We start from the raw sequence: 13,953 nt of genomic DNA, 5'->3' as shown, positions 1-13,953 counted from the left end.
TGTTCATGAGCCATAATAATGGCCAGAAAATTACAGCATCTCCTTAGTTTTCACTGCAAAAGTGTTCCCTCACATTGGCAGTCAATAGAGAAAAGCCCTTTTAACCCTTTCCTGCCCAGCATATAGCAGAATGAAGGCTGGGCGGGGGCTTTCCCATTGTGACTGGACGTCACATGACGTCCTTCTGAACGGGCCGCTCGTGAGCGCCCCTGGGTGGACACACCGCATCACCAATCTCGGTAAGGAGCCTATGACATAGGCTTTTTACCATGTGATCAGCTGTGTCCAATCACAGCTGATTACAGTGTAAATGGGAAATACCAGTTATCGCCTTTCCTTTTCTCACACTGACAGAGCATGAGGAGAGCCGATAAGCAGCGTTCCTCATAGGGGAGATCTTCCCTATTGGTAATGCCTGTCAGTGCCCACCAGTGATGCTCACGAGTGCTGCCCATCAGTGCTGCATAAAAGTGCCGCCTATCCATGCTGCATTATAGTGCCTCCTCATTAGTGCAGCCTACCAGTGCCCGCCAGTGCAGCCTCATCAGTGCACATCGGTAAAGGAGAAAAATTACTTATTTACAAAATTTTATAACAGAAACTAAGAAAAACATCAACATTTTAGGTTTTTTTTTTTTGTTTGTTTAGCAAAAAATAAAAAACACAGTGGTGATAACATTGAAGTCTATGGCGGTCGCCTCCTGGTCGCCCCAAAGAAGCTCCGGACCCTTTTTTTAGGTCGGAGCGACTTGTGTCGCTCCTATTAGAACGGGTCCGTAGCTTCCCTATGGGAGGCGACCTGTGAGGCGACCAGGTCGCCTCACAGGTCGCCCTAGTGTGAACCGGGACTAAACAAAACCATAAGAAAGCTCTGTCTTAAAAAAAATGATAAAAATGTTGTTTGGGTACAGGGCTGCATGACCGTGCAATTGTCATTCAAAGTGCAACAGCTCTGAAAGCTAAAAGTTTGCTTGGGCAGGAAGTGGTGAAAGCGCCCAGTATTGAAATAGTTAAATTGATTTTCAAAGTGGGAGTGGCCTCCTACATCGTCAGTGGGCACTGCCTCCTTCCATTGGTGGTCACCGTAGGTGGGAGACAAATCTGTCATTGCTCACTTGTCTCAACATCTGGAGGAGCCCTAGGTTTCCACAGAACCTTGGTAGAAAAAGCCTGACATACAGCAGCGTACTGTCAACAAGATGGGTAGAATTTACACAATGTTCCAATGTCTACTCTATTACAACAAGCTGAAACACCCGCGCCAGTACAAAACTTTTTCAAAGAAAGATACATACATCAAGTTCACAAAGCAAAAGTGAAATAACATGCATTCTGCCACATTCAGCATAATCAAAAGGCTTCTGTATTTCTGAAAAAAGGGAATTGTGGAAAAGCATTTAGATAAAAAAAAAAAAAAAAACACCAAAAACCATGGTATTAAAGACTTTGTGAAGTGAATTCTAGCAGCAGAACATTTGAGTTTTGGTCACCCGTGTTAATTTAATCTACGGAAATATTTTTCTCATAGTTTTCATCAGCTGCATGTTTTCAAATGGAAACAAAAATTAGAATTGAGTCGATTCCAATTCTCATCAATAAATGAAAACAGAATGAAAATGTGAGAGTGGGACGTTTAGCCGCTGAACTTCCACTTTCCTAGGAGCTCCGCCTATATGTTAAAGCCCCAAGCCCCTGACTAATCTGCAAGCTGTACTGGCTGAGAGACGCAGGGTCCTTCTGTCTGGCCGTCCCTCACCCTCATTTATTTCCCCATTCCCCACGTTCAGTTAATCTCCCCATCCCATAAAGTATACTGCACACTCCCATCTAAATTTTCTAAAGCTACTCCCTCCCCCCTCATCACACATTCCTGCTCTGCTGAGTCAGCACTTTAATCTCTAATAAACTGGATCATCAATCCTTTCCCTTTCCTATGCAGTTCCACACATTACACTTATTCACACTATTTGGCACCCTCTGCCGGCCTTTTCAAAATTGGCAATACAATTCCATCCCCAGCCTAAAATAAACATGTATTGCACTACCACATAAGTATGTAGTAAGTGGCATCGACTAAAGCCCTGTACACACGCACCGATTGTTGGCCGACCGATCGGCCGTCTTTTGTCCAGTGTTGTTTTGTTGGTTGAAATGTGCTCTAGACTGCACACGAATTTTGTCGGCCAACAACAACCAACTGCAGAAGTGATGTCATGTTCTGGTCTACTTTTCGTGTATTTTTTCTTCTCTGAGCATGCCCAGTCTTGCTCATCTGACTTTTGTCGGCCGAAATCTGTACTGACTGACGAACAATCGGCCGTTCTGGTGACGGCCAACAAAAATTTTATAGCATGCACACCAGATTTTGTTCGGCCGAAAAGTCGCAGTCGGTTGTCGGAAGCATCATACTAACAAGCCGACAATCGGACGATAATTTACGGCCAACAATCGGTGCGTGTGTACGGGGCTTTAGCTGCTGAAAAAAAATAAATAAATAAAAAAAGGCTTTTTTTATTATTATTTAACCACTTGCAGACCAGTCACGTTGACTGTACTGCGGCAAAGTGGTTCGTTATCGTCTGGCGACGTAGACCTACGTCAGCAGACACTCCCCTCTCTCGGCGGCGCACGCGCGCCACCGGAGGCTCGCTCCCGCTGTATTCAGTTACAGCGGGAGTCGGGCCAGGGGATGAGCAGCGGTGATCACCGCCATTCTTCCCCGATCGTCGGGGAATCGAGTGTGGAGATCCGCCCGCTTGTGTAAACAAAGCGGGCGGATCTCCTAAGTGACAGGCAGGGTCAGATTGCAGGGCTCAGCATAGCTGAACCTGCGATCTGTCCCTGTGTCACATAGTCCCCTCCCCCCACACACGTCAGTAAGCACCAGGCATACATTAACCCCTCCCTCTCCAATAAAATTAACCCCTTCCCTGCCAGTGTCATTTTTACAGTAACAGTGCATATATATAGCACTGATTACTGTAGTAATGTCACTGGTACCCCCAAAAGTGTCAAAAATGTCAGTCAAGGGTCCGATCTGTCCGCCGCAATGTCACAGTCCCGCAAAAAAAAAAAAAAAAAAAAATCGCAGATCGCCGCCATTACTCGTTTAAAAAAAAAAAAAAACACCAAAAATGAAAGAAATCTTTCCCTTAGTTAGTAAACGCAATAACTTTTGCGCAAATCAATCAAAATACGCTTATTGCAATTTTTTTTACCAAAAATATGTAGCAGAAAACAAATTGGCCAAAAATTAAAAAAATTTTGATTTTTACATTTTTTGGGGGGAATTTCATATAAAAAAAATGTGAAAAATATTGTTATTTTTTCAAAATTTTCGTTTTATTTTTTGTTTATAGCGCAAAAAGTAAAAAAAAAAATCGCACAGGTGATCAAATACCACCAAAAGAAAGCTCTGTTTGTGGGAGGAAAAAAAAGGATGTAAATGTAGTTTGGGTACGGCGTTGCATGACCGCGCAATTGTCAGTTAAAGTCGCACAGCGCCGAATCGCAAAAAGTGGCCTGGACGTAAGACAGCAAAATCCTCCGGTGGTAAAGTGGTTAATGTTGGTAATACATTCAGGTAATATGTGCAATGGCATTAAAGCCAATGGAGTTTACAGTTTTTTGTTTTGTTAATATTTTAAAGTTGCACGTCTGCTTGTCAAACGCAATATTTTTGTTTGTTTATGAAACTTGGTTTATTTATAAAGATGTTATCAAATTGACCTCTGGAAGATTTACCCCTCTTCATGACTAGGCCATTTTTTTGCTATACAGCACTGAGTTACTTTAACTGATAATTGCTCGGTCATGCAACTTTGTACATAAATTACCTTTTTTTCCCCACAAATAGAGCTTTCCTTTGCTGGTCTTTGATCACCACTGAGTTTTTCAGTTTTTGCATTATAAACAAAAAAGTCAGACCATTTTGAAAAAAAAAACAAAAACAATACTTTTTACTTTCTGCTATAAAACATATCCAATAAAAAAAATGTCAAAAATCAAATTTCTTCCTAAAATATAGGAAAATTTGTATTTGGGTATATATTTCTGGTTAAAAAAAAAATCTCAATAAGTGTATATTGATTGGCTTGCGTAAAATTTATAGCATGTACAAATTATGGTATATATACTGGGTTTTTTTTCTTGACTTGTAATCGCGTCGATCAGCGACTTCAGCAAGACTGCGATATTGCAGCGGACAATCTGACACCAAGCCTAGGTCCATACTAACTGCCGTTTTGAACTCGCACAATTTCAAACCGACATTTCAGTCCGACTTCGGGGGCGATTTGAGAGACATTTGAGTTCATGCACAGATGTCTATTCAAAACACCCCTGAAGTCGCCAAAAGCAGTGCAGGAACTACTTTTAGTAAATGGTGCAATGCTGCAAAGTTGGCGTTGCACCGATTCAGACAGTGCTGTTGCCAGCAATAGGCTCTGATTTGACATGTTAAATTGGCCCGATGTGACCGGGGGCTAACTGACACTTTGTGGAAACTAGTGACACTAATACAGTAATCAGTATTAAAAATATGCAGTGTCACTGTACTAATGACATTGGCTGGGAAGGGGTTAAACATCTAGGGCAATCAAAGTGTTAAATGTGTGCCTAGCCAGTGTTTTTGTGTGTTCAGTGTGCTGCTTTCACTAAGGGATGTGCTGAATTTTATTCCCTGCTTTGCAGGGAAACAAAATCAAGCACATCCCTGCTGAAAGGATGCAGCTGTGCATCGTTTACATATGCAGAGCTCGGTCCAGTCTGTCTCCTCACCGATCAGCAGGTGCTGCCGGACATCCCTTGGCCAGCACACGCTGATGACTAATCCAGGCAGAAGCGGCACACCCCCTACTGGGAAGAGCAGAGTCACATACACACACACATATATATATATATATATATATATATATATGTGTGTGTGTGTGTGTGTGTGTGTGAATCTGTGCAGCTGGTCTGCACTGTCGCAGTAAATGCAGTCCGCAAGTGGTTATTTATCCAGGCCTGGTTCACACTCATGCGTTTTTTTAGTGCTTTTTGCAAATACACACTGCAGTACATTAAACATGGTCTTTTATGGAACACACTCACATCTATGCTTTTTTCAACCGCTGCATTTTTGGAAAGAATCAGGGACTTTTTTAGTTGCAAAATGGTTTGGTTCAAGAGACTTAAATGGAGAAGCTGCAGAAAAGCATATACTATTTTTGCTGCGATTTGCATTTGGTGTTTTTTAAATCTGCCAACCAACAAATTGTCCAAGAAAAAAAAAAAAAAGCCTGCAAAATGCATAAAAAAAAAAAACGTGTGTGCAAAAACACAAAACACAATGCAGAAACGGATGAAAAGCAAACTGCATAAGTGTGAACCAGGCCTTATTCTGTGTCTGTAGTGCATGTTCAAACCTTAATACCATAAATAATAACATGGTATTAGATTTTTACTCCAGGAGTATGAGTTTGGCAATTCTAGAGTAATGCTTAAAGAGGAGCTCCAGGCTCCCGCAGGAAAAATTAAAAGTCAGCAGCTACAAATACTGTACTTTTAATATTAGGACACTTACCTGTCCAGGGATCCAGTGCTGTAATTTTTACATTAACAGTGCATATTTTTAGCACTGATTACTGTAGTAATGTCACTGGTACCCCCAAAAGTGTCAAAAATGTCAGTTAAGGGTCCGATCTGTCCGCCGCCATGTCGCAGTCCCGCAGAAAAACGCAGATCGCCGCCATTACTAGTAAAAAAAATAAAACAATAAAAATGACGTAAATCTTTCCCGTAGTTAGTAAACGCAATAACTTTTGCGCAAACCAATCAAAATACGCTTATTGCGTATTTTTATTCATTTATGTATTCTTATTTTATTTTTTTTACCGAAAATATGTAGCAGAAAACAAATTGGCCTAAAATGTTAAAAAATTTTGATTTTTAAATTTTTTTTTTTTTTGAGAATTTCATACAAATGTGAAATGTGAAAAATAGTTATTTTTTCAAAATTGGCACTCTATTTTTTTGTTTATGGCGCAAAAAAAAAAAAAAAAAAAAAAAAAAAAAAAAAAAAATCGCACAGGTGAACAAATGCCACCAAAAGAAAGCTCTATTTGTGGGAAAAAAAGGACGTCAATTTTGTTTGGGTACAGCGTGGCATGAAAGCGCAATTTTCCGTTAAAGTCACTCAGTGCCGAATCACAAAATAGGGCCTGGTCATTGAGCAGCCAAATCCTCTGGTCTGAAAGTAGTTAATCAAAAGACTGACTAAAACTAAATTGAAATTTGACATTGAAATTAACACTGTTGGTCACCTGCTAAACTCTGATGCAACATACTGTACTTACTGTTCAGTTAGGACTGGAAATAAGGAGTATAGGCTAACAGCAATATCTAGAAAGGTATTCCAAATCCAATCACTGGACCTCATAAAGAGTGTGGTAGATACTCTTTAGAAATCTGTTGCTGGTAAGGCAGGCCATATAGATGATACTTCTTTTTTTCCTGCAACCAACAATCATTGTTGATGAGGAAATCCCTCCTGTGGGGCTACTACATTCTCCCTGGGGGGGGGGGGGGGAGCAGGGAGCTGTCCCTTCCGGCAGAACACAGTGATTATTGCTATCGGCTATAATCACATGCTGAAAATCCAACGTGCTAGTCGTACCCAAGTCAATCGATGGATCGACTTAAGTACAATCAGCCTGCTCAAAGACCCGCTGAACCAGACGAGATTCAAATCATCTATGGCCGGCTTTAGGTGCATATGAATCTTTGGCAACTAGAACAAATATCTCTCCTGCGAAGTAGCAGAAAAGATATTTGGAGAGGTAGAGTAATGGAAAGTATATCAGTTCAAGAGTAACGTCAACACTTATTTTGTGGCAGAATTGTTTCAAAGATGTGACAATAATTACACATGCAATGTCCTATTTACCTCCAGATTCCTTATTACTGAGATAGTAGGATTTCTTTATAAATTTTTGCAAGAATAGCACATAAAGTAAAAAAGTTTCCCAAAGAGGATCCACTGGAATTTGAAGTGTCAGTACTAAATAAATGCTGCAGGATTTCCATGAATTTTGTGCAGGGCTTCCAACTACATACCACCAGAAATATTATACAAATACCTTTGTGACTTGCCCACCAAAGTGTGCAAACTTTTAAAAATCTGACTAAAAAAACATTAATGTAAAGGGTATTCAAACCCAAAAAATAGAATAGACTGTACCTTATCAGCCCTTAGATGTAGTAATTGCATTCATTTTCACCTGGTAATGCATCAGGAACACACTTCCTGCCCTCGGGTGACAACACTCACTCACTGTACGGTTTCAATGGAGCAGCAGTATTATCATTTGGACTACAAACACCTCCCCCTCTCCTCATCTACACATCACAAAGGCTAGTTACTTTATAGATCCCCTCCCAGAAGATAGCGGAGAAGGCTTTGACTGTTTAGTTCAATGCACAGAAATTTACAAAGACACTGGATTTCGGGCAGGATCAATTGTCATTTTTCTGTACTTGCAGAAAATGTTCTTAAACTTAAAAAAGGAAACTTATTCAGCCACCACATTGGACTGCATTTCAATATCCTTTTATCCTCACTCCAATGGTAACATGACTGCTCTTATTCTCAGAATCCTGTGCACAGCCAGGCCTGTGATCCTGTGCAGCAGCGAATCTTTGCAATATACATCCCTACTCTGTACTCCACATCTGTGTCATGATGTCACTGCTCTGCACTCCTGTTCCACATCTGTGTCATGATGTCACTGCTCTAAACTCCTATTCCACATCTGTGTCAATGAGGTCACTACTCTGCACTCCTATTCCACATCTGTGTCAATGAGGTCACTGCTCTGCACTCCTATTCCACATCTGTGTCAATGATGTCACTACTCTATAGTCCTATTTCACATCTGTGTCAATGATGTCATTCCTCTGTACTCCTGTTCCACATCTGTATCAATGAGGTCACTGCTCTGCACTCCTACTCCACATCTGTGTCAATGAGGTCACTGCTCTGTACTCCTATTCCACATCTGTGTCAATGATGTCACTGCTCTGCACTCCTATTCCACATCTGTGTCAATGAGGTCACTACTCTGCACTCCTATTCCACATCTGTGTCAATGAGGTCACTGCTCTGCACTCCTACTCCACATCTGTGTCAATGAGGTCACTGCTCTGTACTCCTGTTCCACATCTGTGTCAATGAGGTCACTACTCTGCACTCCTATTCCACATCTGTGTCAATGAGGTCACTGCTCTGCACTCCTACTCCACATCTGTGTCAATGAGGTCACTGCTCTGCACTCCTATTCCACATCTGTGTCAATGATGTCACTGCTCTGCACTCCTATTCCACATCTGTGTCAATTATGTCACTGCTCTGCACTCCTATTCCACATCTGTGTCAATGAGGGCAATACTCTGTGCTCCTATTCCACATCTGTGTCAATGAGGTCACTGCTCTGCACTCCTATTCCACATCTGTGTCAATGAGGTCACTGCTCTGCACTCCTATTCCACATCTGTGTCAATGATGTCACTGCTCTGCACTCCTATTCCACATCTGTGTCAATGAGGGCAATACTCTGCACTCCTATTCCACATCTGTGTCAATGAGGTCACTGCTCTGCACTCCTATTCCACATCTGTGTCAATGAGGTCACTGCTCTGCACTCCTATTCCACATCTGTGTCAATGAGGTCACTGCTCTGCACTCCTATTCCACATCTGTGTCATGATGTCACTGCTCTGCACTCCTGTTCCACATCTGTGTCATGATGTCACTGCTCTACACTCCTATTCCACATGCGCGATTACGTCACTCGGCGATTCACAAGGGTATCCCAGCAACCCTTGCGAATCGCCTAGTGACGAAATCTTGCATTATTATACCGGCACCAAAAACAAGAGAAGCGCACCAACCAAGTGCAATCCCATTAAAACATTTATTGAAAAATAAAAAGGATCATACATCATACTCATAAACAGATGTAGTAAATACGCATGTCAAAGTGCTATATAGACAGATCGCCTCCAGGACATGGACTATTCCAATGCTCCGGGAAGGCCAGATGGCATCCGTAATGGCTAGGCTGATAAGTTTCAAGGGAGAACCCTCTTCCTCAGAGCCAGAGAAGCAAATGACCCACTACACATATATACCTACAAACTGGATCGCCCTTATTAGTCGGACCCACCCCTCAAACATCATTAGTGGTGTATATTTTAATCAAGGATCCAATTGCTGAGCAAAAGTCACCATTTGTAAAAGGATGCACTCTGCAATATGCCTCGACATAATTTACAGTGCAATGCAACATAAAAGTTAACATAAGGCATATAGGCATTAAGGCAGTAGTCTACCATCAGTGTACCCACCGTTGCCTTCTTGGACCATATCTGGACTCTCTGTAAAAGTGGATTCACATAGAGGAGTCTTACTAACACTGCCACTGATCACCAGCATGTTTAAGTTGCGAGTGTGTGAAGCTACCTCTGCCGATATTCCAGGCCGCTTCTACCATTGTTGGAACGCACGCTATACTCGTGAACCTGGAAGTGCGGGTGAATATGTGTTCCACCAGCCTAAAGCGTCACTTCCGGCATCTAACACCATCACATCTAGCCCTATCTAGAAGCTAAGTCGTGATGGGTAGTGTGAACAGCGAGCGGCAAAGGCGGATTCGCTGTTGGTAAACCCTTGCCTTACCTACTTAGTGAAAACATATACCTAATGAGGCTAATTAAAGAGAAGGTCCATAACAGGCTCAATGTATTAATATAAAACCATAGTTTGTCGGGGTCTTTATAGCCCAAGCTGAAAAAAAGGAGAAAGTTGCAATTACATGGCGCATACAAAGACAAATGTCCCTCAGTAACATGACAAGGTTCGCATCTCTGGAGACTTGATTTTCTTTGGCTCTGAGGAAAAGAGTTCTCCCTTGAAACGCGTCAGTATAGCCATTACGGATGCCATCTGGCCTTCCCGGAGCATTGGAATAGTCCATGTCCTGGGGGGCGATCGGTCTATATAGCACTTTGACGTGCGTATTTACTACATCTGATTGTGAGTATGATACTTTTTATTTTTCAATAAAAGTTTTACAGCCCATTCAGACTGGCGCGACATGACTTTGTGGGGCGACCTGTGAAGTCGCAGCGCGACTTGCAGGGACTTCATATAATTGAAGTCAATGCAAGTCGCCTCCAGGTCGCCCCAAAGTAGTACAGAACCCTTTTTCTAAGTCGGAGCGACTTGTGTCGCTCCTATTAGAACGGGTCCTGTACTACTCAATGGCGAGCGACCGACCGCGACTTGTCAGGCGACCAAGTCGCCTGACAAGTCGCGCTAGTCTGAATGGACTCTTAATGGCATGGCACTAGGTTGGTGCGCCTTTCTCTTGTTTTTGTTGTACCCCATCTACACTACCTGTGCTGACCGTAGGATAAAGAGGTAAAATTCAACACATAGCAAATGAAAAAAGTTATAAAAGATTATCCAATGAAACCGTAAAAGGGGCAATCCTATACAAAAAGGAGAATTTTGGGTTAACATACTGTTTAAACATGATCAATATTGGTACCAAAGCCATGCTGGTAGGATACTGGCCCTTGTATGTGTTTGTATGTGTGTGACATAGAGATCTAAAGATAAAAAACTCCCAGCAGGCAGCTGTTTATTGCATTAAAGGCATGAAATGTCTCTTCAGCAAAAAAACATACCTACTCACAGTTTTCTATTGAATACACATTGAGCTGTGCATGCGCAGCTCAGTGTGCATTCTCAGCATACTCCGGCTGTGCCAGGATGATGGACTGCTATGCGAATGCATGGGATGATGTCATTCCACCACAGGCCGCCAATCAAGAGGCCGAAAGTTGCCAGGGAGAGATGACAGCAGGCGGTGAGGAATTTCACTGTCGCGTTGCTGGAATGAGGTGGTGAGCTTTCCTTTTAGTTTTGTTCTGCTTTAAAGCGGCATGAAATACAAAACTAAAAAAATAATATATCGCAGCTTACCGATCACTAGATGGGATGGCTGCATTCGTTTTCTTTTTTAGGCTTTTTTTTCCCCCTTTCTGTTTTCACCTGATGATCTGGCCAGTAACACACCTCCTGTATTAGATGGACACCGCTCTGCATGAAGGAGCAACAGAGACACCTTTGAAAAGCAGCACTGAAAAATGAGGGGAGGGGGGAGGGGAGTATTAGATGTAGTAGCAGATTTAGATACACTAACAAGTTGAAGCCAAACTTCAGCTTATGCTTTATATTCAGTTAAAGTGGTTGTAAACATCAGACATGAAATTGAAGAAAGCATATCTCTATAGTGTGTACTGAAAAGTTTTCCTGATACCAAGAGAATAAAGGTGACAAGGGAGGGACCTCCAGCACACAGCCTGTGATTGATAGCCTCAGCTCTGTTCCTTTGTGGAGGGGGGGGTGTGTCCCTTCCCTCCAAAAAGCTCTCAGTGAAACCTTCACTGAGCTATGCAGAGGGTAACCTTCAGCTCTCCACCCCCTTTTTTCTGAACTCTCAAATAACCTTAATAAATTCTAGACTTTAACAGATGTAACAAAGAGAAGACTGCACATTAAGGCCCCTTTCACACATGCTGTCTGTTTTTCATCCATCTCTTGACGGATGAAAAACAGACATCAATGCATTTCTATGGAAACACTGATGTAAATGGATGATCATCAGTTTACATCATCATCCATTTTTTTTCATTTTTTCCATTAAAAAAACAGATTCGACGAAAAACTGATGTAAACTGACAAATGGTCAGTTTTTCATCTGTTTTCATCTGTTTTTGCATTGGTAGTGGATGTAAAAAACTCTGATGAAAAACTTCATCCATTTTGACGTGACTGAAATGAATGGACCGCATGTGAGAAAGGGGCCTAAGGCCGCTTTCACACGGGCGTTCCGTATGTCCGTATATCACCCCATCCGTTTGCGGGTGATATACGGACATAATGTATGTCAATGGGATTGCGGATATCAGTGGATGACCATCCGCTGACATCCGATTTGCGTCCTTTCAGTTCTGGTCCGTTTTTTGGAACGGAACAGAACCCTATTTTTCTTCCGTTTAAAAAACGGAAAGGACGCAAAATCGGATGTCAGCGGTGTCATCACATAGACATACATTATGTCCGTATATCATCCGCAAACGGATGGGATGATATGCGGACATACGGACCGGATGACACAAGTGTCATCCGTGTTCGTAAAGAAAAAAAAAAAGTGCCACAGTGGACGAAATAAACTGATCGGCCGTGTGAAAGAAGCCTAAGGGTCCTTTCACACGGGCAGGACGCCCGGCGGACTCCGTTTTTCTCAGCGGGGATCGATCCGCCAATCCCTGCTGAGCAGGCGGATGACAGCTTCGTCTCCACTTACTTTGCAGAGACGGAGCTGTCAGATCCCCGCTCTCCTCTATAGGAAATCGGATGATAATGTATGTATATGTATTGTTGTATTCGATCCGATCCTCCAGACGGATGTAAAATAGGGTTTCCGTCGGGATTTCACGGACAGGATCGGATAGCAGCGAGTGTCAGTGGAGATGTCTCCGCTGACATCCACTGCTCTTTGGGGCTGCATGGAGCATCCGATCAGGTCCTGAAAAACTGATAGGCGGACCGGATCGGATGGCCCATGTGAAAGTGGCCTAACAAGTAAAACTTATGTAGGAGGATTTGTTTCATATCAGTGCATCACCTGAGGACAGTCACTTCTCTGGGTATATGTATGGCTCCATTCACACCTGATCGCGGGCGAAATCGCGATTTCAATCGCTGCAAAACGTGGGACGCGTTTCTTCTAATAGAACCCCAATTGTGGGTGTAAATCTCGCTGCACTTGTGGCAAATTGCTATCGCCCAAAAGAAGCTCATGTTCCTTTTTTTTTGCAACAAGCGTGGAGATTTGCGGCGTGATTCGGGTGCAATTAGAAGTAATGACATTGCACGTTTTGCAGTGATTTGAAGTGCGTTTTGGCCGCGTTTTTTTCGGTGTGTTGTCTGGTTGCCTTACATCAGCCTGCATCTGTGACAAAAAAAGGCATGCGACAAAAAAATGCACAAAAAACGCAACAGCAGGTGCACTTTTGACATGTTTTCTATTCATTTTAAGAGCCGGTTCACACTGGGGCGACTTGTCAGGCGACCTGGTCGCCTGACAAGCCGCCTGCCATAGATTAGCACAGGACCGTTCTAATAGGAGCGACACAAGTCGCTCCGACTTAGAAAAAGGGTCCTGTACTACTTTGGGGCGACCTGGAGTGACCTGCATTGACTTCAATGATATGAAGTCTGTGCATGTCGCTCCGAGGTCGCGGTGCGCGCTGTGCACCGCGACTTTACAGGTCGCCCCGGCAAGTCAGATCGCCTCAGTGTGAACCGGCTCTAAAAGGGAGATGCGTTCTTGTTTTTGTTTTTTTTAACCCCACCAGAAATGCAGCATGCAGGATTTTTAAAAACGCAACTGACTGGTGTAAAGCGGTATATTGGATTTAATTGTCATCTATTTATCTTCCGCTCTTTGTAAGGCAAAAACAGCAGAAAAACTTATCAGTGTAAAGGGCCCTAACTGTTACATCTGCAGGAGAGCTTGCTCTGATGAAAAACAACAGACTTAGTGGCCGGATCAACAGATGAAAACAAACGAAAGAAAGCCTAAAAAAGAAAACGAACGCAGCCATCACATTTAGGAATTGGTAAACTGAAATCTAATATGCTTCTTGGTTTAGTACCACTTTAAGCTGGCTCTACACTGTACAATCAGATCACACAATCTCCATCAGGTCAAAACTAGGCAGGCCCTTGCACTACATACGCAAGATTGTACAATCAGGTTGTATATCGTACTGCCAACTTTCCACTGTGAATGGACAACTGTCAGCGCCCCTGAAATACATAAAATACAATTCTCCATC

General features: G+C 42.7%; 2 protein-coding genes across 2 annotated transcripts in view; both read right to left on the bottom strand.

The window, feature by feature from the left end:
• The window catches only part of MARS1 (methionyl-tRNA synthetase 1), a 312,431-nt gene that overhangs the window by 32,275 nt on the left and 266,203 nt on the right, over positions 1–13,953 (bottom strand). The window lies entirely within an intron of this gene.
• MBD6 (methyl-CpG binding domain protein 6) overlaps positions 1–13,953 on the bottom strand; it is a 124,418-nt gene that overhangs the window by 109,614 nt on the left and 851 nt on the right. The window lies entirely within an intron of this gene.

The sequence above is a fragment of the Pelophylax lessonae genome (genome assembly GCF_965119305.1).
Source record: "Pelophylax lessonae genome assembly, chromosome: 2".
NCBI classification, from domain to species: Eukaryota; Metazoa; Chordata; class Amphibia; order Anura; family Ranidae; genus Pelophylax; species Pelophylax lessonae.
This window is presented reverse-complemented; position numbering and strand designations above follow the sequence as displayed.